Here is a 12965-nt window from a genome sequence, read left to right on the forward strand (position 1 = left end):
ATAGATGCAGAGAAAGCATTTGACAAAATACAACATCCATTCCTGATCAAAACTCTTCAGAGTGTAGGGATAGAGGGAACATTCTTCAGCATCTTAAAAGTCATCTGTGAAAAGCCCACAGCAAATATCATTCTCAATGGGGAAGCGCTGGGAGCCTTTCCCCTAAGATCAGGAACAAGACAGGGATGTCCACTCTCACCACTGCTATTCAACATAGTATTGGAAGTCCTAGCCTCAGCAATCAGACAACAAAAAGACATTAAAGGCATTCAAATTGGCAAAGAAGAAGTCAAACTCTCCCTCTTCGCCGATGACATGATACTCTACATAGAAAACCCAAAAGCCTCCACCCCAAGATTGCTAGAACTCATACAGCAATTTGGCAGTGTGGCAGGATACAAAATCAATGCCTAGAAATCAGTGGCATTTCTATACACTAACAATGAGACTGAAGAAAGAGAAATTAAGGAGTCAATCCCATTTACAATTGCACCCAAAAGCATAAGATACCTAGGAATAAACCTAACCAAAGAGGTAAAGGATCTATACCCTAAAAACTATAGGACACTTCTGAAAGAAGTTGAGGAAGACACAAAGATATGGAAAAATATTCCGTGCTCATGGATTGGCAGAATTAATATTGTGAAAATGTCAATGGCAATTGACAGGGCAATTTACACGTTTAATGCAATCCCTATCAAAATACCATGGACTTTCTTCAGAGAGTTAGAACAAATTATTTTAAGATTTGTGTGGAATCAGAAAAGACCCTGAATAGCCAGGGGAATTTTAAAAAAGAAAACCATAGCTGGGGGCATCACAATGCCAGATTTCAGGTTGTACTACAAAGCTGTGGTCATCAAGACAGTGTGGTACTGGCACAAAAACAGACACATAGATCAATGGAACAGAATAGAGAACCCAGAAGTGGACCCTCAACTTTATGGTCAACTAATATTCGATAAAGGAGGAAAGACGATCCACTGGAAGAAAGACAGTCTCTTCAATAAATGGTGCTGGGAAAACTGGACATTCACATGCAGAAGAATAAAACTAGACCACTCTCTTGCACCATACACAAAGATAAACTCAAAATGGATGAAAGATTTAAATGTGAGACAAGACTCCATCAAAATCCTAGAGGAGAACACAGGCAACACCCTTTTTGAACTTGGCCACTGTAACTTCTTGCAAGATACATCCACGAAAGCAAAAGAAACAAAAGCAAAAATGAACTATTGGGACTTCATCAAGATAAGAAGCTTTTGCACAGCAAAGGATACAGTCAACAAAACTCAAAGACAACCTACAGAATGGGAGAAGATATTTGCAAATAACATATCAGATAAAGGGCTAGTTTCCAAAATCTATAAAGAACTTATTAAACTCAACAGCAAAGAAACAAACAATCCAATCATGAAATGGGCAAAGGACATGAACAGAAATCTCACAGAGGAAGACATAGACATGGCCAACATGCACATGAGAAAATGCTCCGCATCACTTGCCATCAGGGAAATACAAATCAAAACCACAATGAGATACCACCTCACACCAGTGAGAATGGGGAAAATTAACAAGGCAGGAAACCACAAATGTTGGAGAGGATGCGGAGAAAGGGGAACACTCTTGTACTGTTGGTGGGAATGTGAACTGGTGCAGCCACTCTGGAAAACTGTGTGGAGGTTCCTCAAAGAGTTAAAAATAGACCTGCCCTACGACCCAGCAATTGCACTGTTAGGGATTTACCCCAAAGATACAGATGCAATGAAACGCCGGGACACCTGCACCCCGATGTTTCTAGCAGCCATGTCCACAATAGCCAAACTGTGGAAGGAGCCTCGGTGCCCATCGAAAGATGAATGGATAAAGAAGATGTGGTTTATGTATACAATGGAATATTCCTCAGCCATTAGAAACGACAAATACCCACCATTTGCTTCGATGTGGATGAACTGGAGGGTATTATGCTGAGTGAAGTAAGTCAATCGGAGAAGGACAAACATTGTATGTTCTCATTCATTTGGGGAATATAAACAATAGTGAAAGGGAATATAAGGGAAGGGAGAAGAAATGTGTGGGAAATACCAGAAAGGGACACAGAACATAAAGACTCCTAACTCTGGGAAACGAACTAGAGGTGGTGGAAGGGGAGGAGGGCGGGGGGTGCGGGTGAATGGGTGATGGGCACTGAGGGGGGCACTTGACGGTATGAGCACTGGGTGTTATTCTGTATGTTGGTAAATTGAACACCAATAAAAAATAAATTTGTTATAAAAAAAAGAAGTCAAACTCTCCCTCTTCACAGATGACATGATACTGTACATTGAAAACCCAAAAGACTCCACCCCAAGATTGCTAGAACTCATACAGCAATTCAGGAACATGGCACGATACAAAATCAATGCCCAGAAATCAGTGGCATTTCTATACACTAACAATGAGACTGAAGAAAGAGAAATTAAGGAGTCAATCAAATCAGCCCAACTTCCCCTTGAACTCCTCTCTGCAACACTGACTCTGCCAGCGGCTACAGGGTTTTAGCTGGGAGATGTTCTAATAGAAGACAGGGAGGAGCCACGGGATATCTGTCACAGCCATCATTTTCCACTCAGGACACTATTTTGCATCTTCACTTGAGGCCCAGAAAAGCCTAGACGGAGGAGCCCAGAAATCCGCAGTGGGGAGCTCTTTAAGGAGGGGGCGGGTGGCCGGGCCGACCGCAGCGAAACACTGCCACCACGTGGCCGCTCCGGGTCATCACAGGCGCGGCCCGGCCCCGCACCTTGCGCACCCACGGGGACCCAGGCGGCCGGTGGGGCGCCTTGCCCTTCTCTTCTTCTTAAAACTCTTTTATTTATACCACTGGAAATGCACTCACACGGACAGAACTCGGAGGGCCCCCAGGCTCCCCAAGGAACGTCGGTCTCCCCCCCCCTTGGCCCCGAAGGCCTGAATGTACCGAGCGTTCCCTGTGTAGCCAGCGGGCGGCGCTCTAAGCACACAGGTACTCTCGTGGTCCACACCTAGGGGGGCACGTTCCGTCCTGTTCCTGCTGCAGCCCTCGTGTGCGGGCAGACACCAGGTAAACATACTCCCCATCTGCAGCTTGAACTTTCTCACCTGCTGTAGCTCATGCACAGTCCCCGGCTCTTGCGATTGATAAAATCCCACCTCTCACAAATACAGCAAGAAAAACAGTAGATAATAAATCAGAGACAGGATTTCAACCAACTGGCCATTCCTTCACACACACACACACACACACACACAAAATCAACTCAGGCCACCTTTCGTGGAAGCCTTAGAAACTCCCTAGTCCAACCTCATTTTACAGGTGAGAAAACAGAGGAGGAATGGGCCTTCATGAGATCACACAGCGCTGGCTTCCCAGGCTCGGGTACATCCACCTGGAGGCTTAGTTGGGGATCTGTACCTTGTCATGAGCCCCGAGCCTGCTCTCTCATCCTGACTGCTCCCTGGCCCTGCCTAGGGGACCTGTGTTCACGGGCCCAGCTCTGTTCCTCCCAGCACTTATCAGAACTCTGGGCTGATTCCACAGCACCCAGGGCCTGCTGCTAAATGCTGCAATTCAGAGGACCCTCTGCGGTCCCGAACAGCCCTGAACACCAGCCCACGGGGTGAACCAGACTGAATTATTTAGCTTCAGCTGCTCTGACAGCCCAGATGGTCCTGCGCTGTGAGAATTTAGGCCTAACAGACCCCAAAAAAGACCTTCTATGGGCCAGGTTATAATCCTGAAATGGATGGCCACGGGAACTAACAGAATCTCTTCTAGAGATCCTACAGTTAGACAGTTACAAAAGAATGCATGAATCTGTAATGCCGTAAAACACGGGGTAAAGCAAAATAAGAGACCCTGAGGGCTGCCTGGAATTTCAAACGGTTTGAAAGTCTCCGACATGCACAGACTCTATGAGCCACGCTTCAAGCAGCTCTTAACACACTAACATGAAGATTATCAGACAAAATCTTTGCATTTACATTTCATGAGAAAGGAACCCAAATATTACTTGTTTTTTACTTGATGGATAGCTTCATAATTAACTGGGTACATAGCAAGTTTAACTTTTTGGCTTATTAAATAATAATAATAATTTCAAAATCGCCCAACAATTTTATCATTTTTTTAATGGTGAACAATTATAAGTAAGGCTAGTTGGCAGTTGTTTTAAGGAATTGATCAACTAAGTGTTCTTTACAAAAACGGAAAGTGAAAAGGCCAGAAAACCTATAGAAAGGACTCTGGAATGGTGGAATCTGGTATCTGAGGGACGGAACCCTAGCACAACACTGTTTTATCATGAGGAAACTGCAATGCAGAGAGTGCAATGGCTTGCCCACCGCCCCTCACCTGTCACCACTCCACCACACACCCTCCCTTAGGGGTAGTGGCTGGGAGCACCCCTACCCGAGATGGGAGGCCTCTGGGTTCTCATTTCACTCAGGACCTACCTGGCTCTGAAATCCCAAGTCACCGTCTACTCTCTCTAAGCCTCAGGTCCCCATCCATATAACGAGGAGGCTGGATGACAGGGCATCTCTGATGCAATGTCCCCCAAACTCTCCATCCTCATGAAACGAAGCTTTAAATACACAGGAATCAGGACAAGCACGTTTGCATCATCTGTAAATCAGAACCCAGCCAGAGCCTCGCAGCATTGGTTCCCAGGTCGGGCTGCAGCTGGAAGGCCACTTCCTGCACAGCTGTGCCTGACCCCACACCGCCCTCCCGCCCCTCCCCAGCCGGTCTGGGCTGGTGGCAGGGGCAAGGTTCTCTGTGGCAGGATGCCTCAACCTTACCCAGTAATTTGCTTCTGGAGATATTTGGAAAACGATTCAGAAGCCCCTGCCATCCCGTGAGTTGTACCTGCTGCCCTCAGAGGGGCAGGGAGGCCAGGCAGAGGCCATACTGCCTTCCCCAGGCTCAGACACATGAGCTCAAAGGTGCAGGCCAGCCACTGGGCAGGTGTTGGCTCCCTCTCAGTTGGTGGCGTCCTGAGAGATTTGGGGAAGGTGACACCTGCCTAGGCCAGGCTGGCTGTGATCTGGGAAGCTGGGAAGCTCCCAGGGTGGGGAACAGGAGGGTGAGTCACCACCTTGCTGGCCTGCTGCAAGGAAGCAAATACCCCAGAGAAACTCTGTTTCCTCCACCGCTGGGGCATCTGTAGTGACCACCCACTCCCGCTTCCACCACCGGCCCCCTCACTAGCTCCCAGATCCTACCCCTCACCATGCCTCCCTCCCAGATTTGACCACCAGCCCCGTCTCCTGGGATTTTTTTGGTTGCCCTGCTCATGAGTAGCTGAGAGCCCTCAACCCAGGCTCCTTCTAATCAGAGCCTACATGACATGAGTTTAGGGAAGCAAGTGGCAGAGGCAAAACCCAGGATGCTTTGGGAGGAGCCCACTTTATGTCTCCGGTGTTATCCAGGGCCTTTGGTTTCCTCAGGGGACAGGTACTCAGAGATACTGAGTCCTCCCTGAGGTGTGAACAGGCCCAGATAACACCTGTGATCCCTCTCAAGACAAGGGAGCAGGTCCCGGGCACCCACAGGCTGTTGTCAAAGGTGCGAGGGCCAGCTGGGAGGCAGAGGACAGAAAGAGAAATGCACCATCCAGCATGGGTATGCAGGGTGCCCCACTCTGCTCCAAGCCCCGAGCCCTAGCTAGGAGGGTGCACCCTTCAGGAGCTAGTGGGGAGGAGAGGACAGGGCACAGCAACTTCCCTCTGCACAAAGGTGACTTTGGCTCCAGAGTTGCATATCTCAGGACTGCAGTTGCTCTTTTTAAACTCATCCACCCAGAAAGGACACCTTCTCCCAAAGTCACACACAGAGGCTAGCAGGGGCCTTAGGTCTCTGGAGCCCTCCTTCCCCAAAACCCTGGATGCACTTCCCTGGGTGCTCCCTGCAGGACCTGCGGGAGTGCATTCACTCCTGAGCACCTGTCTTCCCTTATAGGCAGCTCCTGCCTTTCCTTCAGACCTGGGGCCTAGAGGCAAGGGACTCTGACATGACAGCCTTGACCTGGAGAAGTGATTGCTGTGGGTCCGGTGGCCCTTCCCTGTAGGAATGGTACCTGACCCTGTTCCATACATGGTCCTAGATCCTCGTCGTTGGGTAGACGTTTCTAGCTGCACGATGCATATAAGATTAGTTTGATCTGACCTCTATGCTATTACGGCATCAGGGCCTCTGAACAGGCTCGGAGAGCTGGGGCTTTGTTGAGCTCACAGACAGAGAATGAACTGATCTGTGCCCGCTTGCCAATAAATGTGTGTTTAATACACACAGACACGGGGCAGCCTCTGATCTGGTCCATGCAATGTTGTCTACCTTTCAGTACGGTGGCTATCGTGACAAGCCAAAATAGAACATAATCCCTTACAATGACCACACAAAGGTCATGGTCTTCGACAGGAGAAGAAAGATGTGGGGCCAGAAGTTGGGGGGGCCCCAGGACAATCCTGCAGCCCACAAGCCTGCAGTCCTGGAGAGCAATTCTATCGGGTAAGAAGCACCCAAGGTCTGAAGTTTCCAGGACTCCAGGAAATAGCAGTCCCGTCTTACCTCTACTTCTCGAATGCTTAAAAACTCCCAGAGAGAATAGAATGTGCAAATTATGCTGCCCCCTGTCTGCCTGTCTCTCTGCTTCATTCGTCACCATACACACAGAGTCGCTACACTTTGCCAGGCACACGTCCAAGAACTGAGGCTGGATCCAGCAGGGAACAGAACAGACCGCGCCCGATGGCTCCGCAGGGACGGTCCCGAGCATGCCCTTCACTGGCTCCTCCACAATCCTGGTTGGAGCGCAGGGCTCAGTGTCGGTCCTGGACAGCACCTGGGCTCTACCCAGACCCTTCTGACCCTTGTTGACATTTCTGTGCTTCTCACCCTCCGTATGGCAGACCACAGGCAGTGACTGTGGCAAGGGGTTTAAAAGCCCAGCCCCCTCATTTCAGGTCTAGTATTGCACGTGGATGTCACTTCTCCTGCACAGCTGGCCCCGGGACCAGGCTGACGCCAGGCCAGCAGGCCTTGATGTGACCTCACTACCTCACTTGTCTTCCTCCCTCCCCTGTCTTGCTTCCTGGGATCCTTACTGGTCTCCCGGGAGCACTTTGCTAATATGTCACTTGCACACAAATCCTCACCTCAGGGCTGTTTCTGAGCCACTGAAAGGCGGCGATCATAAACCCGCACGTGCTTCCAGCAGATCCCTCACCCGGTCGCTCCGCAGCACCACTGAGCACCTAACGTCTAAGCACTGCTGGGTTTGGGCGGCTCCCCCCAACATGACCTGGCCCCGACAGGAAGGCTGGCATGGCAGTTTAGCGGGGCTAGTGCTAAGTTCAAAGAAGTGGTGATGGACAGAGGGCCGGGCAGGGGGGCCAGGGCGAGGAGGGGTGGGCGGGCCCAGGGAGTGAGGGGGAAGGCTTCTTACTTCCAATTAACCCAGCGTGAGAATAGGGTGCAGAAGCCCTCCTGCCAGCCCTCAGCCCTTCGTGCCCTTACCCCCTCCCTTGGAAGTGCGTTAACCCTCTGGCTCCTCCCTGTCCCTTCTTTCCCGCCTGGTATCACCACCCCTCTTCCCTCCGTCTGTCCTTGACAAGATTCACCCTGGGGGGCAGAATCCTGCTTCCAAACTACACCCAGAGCATCCCAACATGCTATCCAGAGGGCTATGTTCCTCCCAAAGGGGGGAAAGCAGGAAGCCTTCACGTAGGAAGACCTTGAAGGTTGGGAGGGAGTTTTGTATAGACCCCAAGGGAAAAAGAGGAGTCAGAAGTAGGAGGGGACGGGGAGCCAAGGGAATGGCTTTGGCTCAGTAGGCACAGGGGTGAGAAGAGGAGCTGGGGGAGATGGATGGAGAGAGAAGGTGGCCAGAACGTGCAAGGCCCACAGTCCCAGGGAAGGGAAGCAGCGCCAGGCAGCAGGAGGCATGCAGGTGGTGACGGCAGGTGGAAAGAACAGGCGGTGGGGCGAGGAAAAACCTCTGAAAGAAAGGTTGGGTGTGGAGGTTGATTCGGTCTGAGAAGGCCACGGGGCTCAAGGCCTCGAAGAAAACTGGGAGGATTTGGGCCCACAGGAGAGGGCTGACACAAGAGTGGTTAAGAGCACCAGCCTCAGGGTTATGGGACTCCGGGCTTATTGTTGCCATACTCCGAGCCTCCGTTTTCTCCTCAGGAAAATGGAAATGACAATAATCCATACTGTGTTATTTTATGTGTCAGCTTGGCTGGGCCACAGAGTACCCAAACATGTGGTCAAATGTTATTCTGGACGTTTCTGCTAAGGTGTTTTTGGATTAGGTCCACATTTTTTTCTTTTTTAAGAGAGAAAGAGTGGGAACGGGGAACAGAGGGGCAGAGAGAGAGGGAGATAATCTTTTCAGGCTCCATGCTCAGTGTGGAGCCCGACATGGGGCTAAATCTCAGAACCCTGAGATCATGACCTGAGCCAAAATTAAGAGTCAGATGCTTGACTGCTGACTAAACCACCCAGGTGCCCCTGGGATTAACATTTTAATAGAAAAGTAAAGCAGGTCATACTCTGTAGTGATCCGGGTGGGCCTTGTCCAATCAGTTGAAGGCCTGACTAGAACAAAAAGACCAACTCCCCTCCCCTACTCAGGTAAGAAAAAAAATTCTCCAGGAGAATGACTTTGTTTTTTTTTTTTTTTATAAATTAATTTTATTGGTGTTCAATTTACCAACATACAGAATAACACCCAGTGCTCATCCCGTCAAGTGTCCCCCTCCGTGCCCGTCACCCATTCACCCCCACCCCCCGCCCTCCTCCCCTTCCACCACCCCTAGTTCATTTCCCAGAGTTAGAAGACTTTATGTTCTGTGTCCCTTTCTGATATCTCCCACACATTTCTTCTCCCTTCCCTTATATTCCCCTTCACTATTATTCATATTCCCCAAATGAGTGAGAACATACACTGTTTGTCCTTCTCCGATTGACTTACTTCACTCAGCATAATACCCTCCAGTTCCATCCACGTCGAAGCAAATGGTGGGTATTTGTCATTTCTAATGGCTGAGTAATATTCCATTGTATACATAAACCACATCTTCTTTATCCATTCATCTTTCGATGGGCACCGAGGCTCCTTCCACAGTTTGGCTATTGTGGACATGGCTGCTAGAAACATCGGGGTGCAGGTGCCCCGGCGTTTCATTGCATCTGAATCTTCGGGGTAAATCCCTAACAGTGCAATTGCTGGGTCGTAGGGCAGGTCTATTTTTAATTCTTTGAGGAACCTCCACACAGTTTTCCAGAGTGGCTGCACCAGTTCACATTCCCACCAACAGTGTAAGAGGGTTCCCTTTTCTCCGCATCCTCTCCAACATTTGTGGTTTCCTGCCTTATTAATTTTCCCCATTCTCACTGGTGTGAGGTGGTATCTCATTGTGGTTTTGATTTGTATTTCCCTGATGGCAAGTGATGCAGAGCATTTTCTCATGTGCATGTTGGCCATGTCTATGTCTTCCTCTGTGAGATTTCTCTTCATGTCTTTTGCCCATTTCATGATTGGATTGTTTGTTTCTTTGGTGTTGAGTTTAATAAGTTCTTTATAGATTTTGGAAACTAGCCCTTTATCTGATATGTTATTTGCAAATATCTTCTCCCATTCTGTAGGTTGTCTTTGAGTTTTGTTGACTGTATCCTTTGCTGTGCAAAAGCTTCTTATCTTGATGAAGTCCCAATAGTTCATTTTTGCTTTTGTTTCTTTTGTTTTCGTGGATGTATCTTGCAAGAAGTTACTGTGGCCAAGTTCAGAAAGGGTGTTGCCTGTGTTCTCCTCTAGGATTTTGATGGAGTCTTGTCTCACATTTAAATCCTTCATCCATTTTGAGTTTATCTTTGTGTATGGTGCAAGAGAGTGGTCTAGTTTCATTCTTCTGCATGTGGATGACCAATTTTCCCAGCACCATTTATTGAAGAGACTGTCTTTCTTCCAGTGGATCGTCTTTCCTCCTTTGTCGAATATTAGTTGACCATAAAGTTCAGGGTCCATTTCTGGATTCTCTATTCTGTTCCATTGGTCTATGTGTCTGTTTTTGTGCCAGTACCACACTGTCTTGATGACCACAGCTTTGTAGTACAACCTGAAATCTGGCATTGTGATGCCCCCAGCTATGGTTTTCTTTTTTAAAATTCCCCTGGCTATTCGGGGTCTTTTCTGATTCCACACAAATCTTAAAATAATTTGTTCTAAGTCTCTGAAAAAAGTCCATGGTATTTTGATAGGGATTGCATTGAACGTGTAAATTGCCCTGGGTAGCATTGACATTTTCACAATATTAATTCTACCAATCCATGAGCATGGAATATTTTTCCATCTCTTTGTGTCTTCCTCAATTTCTTTCAGAAGTGTTCTATAGTTTTTAGGGTATAGATCCTTTACCTCTTTGGTTAGGTTTATTCCTAGGTATCTTATGCTTTTGGGTGCAATTGTAAATGGGATTGACTCCTTAATTTCTCTTTCTTCAGTCTCATTGTTAGTGTATAGGAATGCCATTGATTTCTGGGCATTGATTTTGTATCCTGCCACGCTACCAAATTGCTGTATGAGTTCTAGCAATCTTGGGGTGGAGGCTTTTGGGTTTTCTATGTAGAGTATCATGTCATCGGCGAAGAGGGAGAGTTTGACTTCTTCTTTGCCAATTTGAATGCCTTTAATGTCTTTTTGTTGTCTGATTGCTGAGGCTAGGACTTCCAATACTATGTTGAATAGCAGTGGTGAGAGTGGACATCCCTGTCTGGTTCCTGATCTTAGGGGAAAGGCTCCCAGTGCTTCCCCATTGAGAATGATATTTGCTGTGGGCTTTTCGTAGATGGCTTTTAAGATATCGAGGAAAGTTCCCTCTATCCCTACACTCTGAAGAGTTTTGATCAGGAATGGATGCTGTATTTTGTCAAATGCTTTCTCTGCATCTAATGAGAGGATCATATGGTTCTTGGTTTTTCTCTTGCTGATATGATGAATCACATTGATTGTTTTACGAGTGTTGAACCAGCCTTGCATCCCGGGGATAAATCCTACTTGGTCATGGTGAATAATTTTCTTAATGTGTTGTTGGATCCTATTGGCTAGTATCTTGTTGAGAATTTTTGCATCCATGTTCATCAGGGATATTGGTCTATAATTCTCCTTTTTGGTGGGGTCTTTGTCTGGTTTTGGAATTAAGGTGATGCTGGCCTCATAGAATGAGTTTGGAAGTACTCCATCTCTTTCTATCTTTCCAAACAGCTTTAGTAGAATAGGTATGATTTCTTCTTTAAACGTTTGATAGAATTCCCCTGGGAAGCCATCTGGCCCTGGACTCTTGTGTCTTGGGAGGTTTTTGATGACTGCTTCAATTTCCTCCCTGGTTATTGGCCTGTTCAGGTTTTCTATTTCTTCCTGCTCCAGTTTTGGTAGTTTGTGGCTTTCCAGGAATGCGTCCATTTCTTCTAGATTGCCTAATTTATTGGCGTAGAGCTGTTCATAAAGGAGAATGACTTTGGACTTCATCTGCACCATCTGCTCTCCTGAGTCTCAAGTCCTCTAGCCCACACCGCAGATCTGAACGTGTCAGCTTCCATAATCACAAACCAATTCCTTATAATAAACCTCTTTTTTCTATATATACATATTCTTTTGGTTCTATTCCTCTGGAATCTCTAATATGCATACCTCATAGCACTGTTATACAAGTTAAGTAAATTATACTTGCAAAACGCTTAGAACGATGCCTAGCACATGCTAAGCATTAGTCTGAGGGGTATAGATATGTGTAAATCAAGATTATTCTTCATCTAGGAAGGCTGGTCATCATTTGAAGACCCCAAATCAGGACTCCACAAAGCAGAGGTGTTCAGTTAGTGATAATCAGAGGAGTAGCAATCATAAATCCATGCACCAAGCTTGTGAAAGGTAGAGGGATAATTGCTTCACATTTTATGTCATGCTGGAGCATTTCCCAGGGAGCCTGCCTGACCCTCACCTGACACCCCCAGGGACTGTCACCACATACTTGGCTAACAATCAGCAGTAAGACTGCAGGCAGTTGTTAGCTCTGTCAGGTTAGAAGTTAACCTGCAGAAATTGATAAGTTGTTCTGACTTTATGACCTAGTAGATAAGTGAGCCCCAAAGCTGTTGCCATTCCCCCAGGCCACAGAAAGTTAAAGTCCTGTATCTAACCTGGCCGCCTTATTGGGCGCCCATTTCCCCAAGGACCACAAATCCCTCCCCCTCAAATGCTCTGAGCCAGCACTTTGGCCTCCCTGCTGGTTCCCTCATTAAAGAACTAAATCAAATCTTGATGCCTGGTTTCTATCTATTTGTAGGAAAATTATGTTTATAACACTCCAGAGGGAGCCAAATCTGCACCAGAGGGTTCATGATTTCACACAAGACATTTGAAATAATGTTTCCATGGATGAAAAAGTGCTGGAGAGAAATGTGATTGTCACAGTGCTTCTCAATCTTTTTTTTATTGTGCCTCTTAGGAAAATTTTTTGACATTTTTTCCCCTGATCATCCCCTTCCTGTGAAGCTTTTGTACAATCCATATATGTGTATCTGTCTGTGTACTGTGACCCTTTGGAGAGCCCCAAACCATTGTGACAGCTCATGTTTCTTCATCCCCTGGAAGGGCTCATGTGTTCTCAGTGGGGCCTCCAGGGGGAATGGATTTTAAGCTCTATCCTATCATCCATTTGATCTTGAAGCTGTGACTTTCCTCCCTTCTCATAAGACAGTTGTGGGACACAAAGGTGGGAAGAGAGAGGAGCATCACTCTTCCCATATGTATGTGTCTGGGCAGAGTAATTAGACTCTAGCCTCCCTCCCAATCACCAGTCCACTCTCCTATATATACACACAACCATCTCGCTTGAGTGTTTTGGGTTTGGAGTTTTCTTTCGGCGGGGGCGGGGGGGGG

This window comes from Nyctereutes procyonoides, unplaced genomic scaffold (assembly GCF_905146905.1).
Source record: "Nyctereutes procyonoides isolate TBG_1078 unplaced genomic scaffold, NYPRO_anot_genome, whole genome shotgun sequence".
NCBI lineage: Eukaryota > Metazoa > Chordata > Mammalia > Carnivora > Canidae > Nyctereutes > Nyctereutes procyonoides.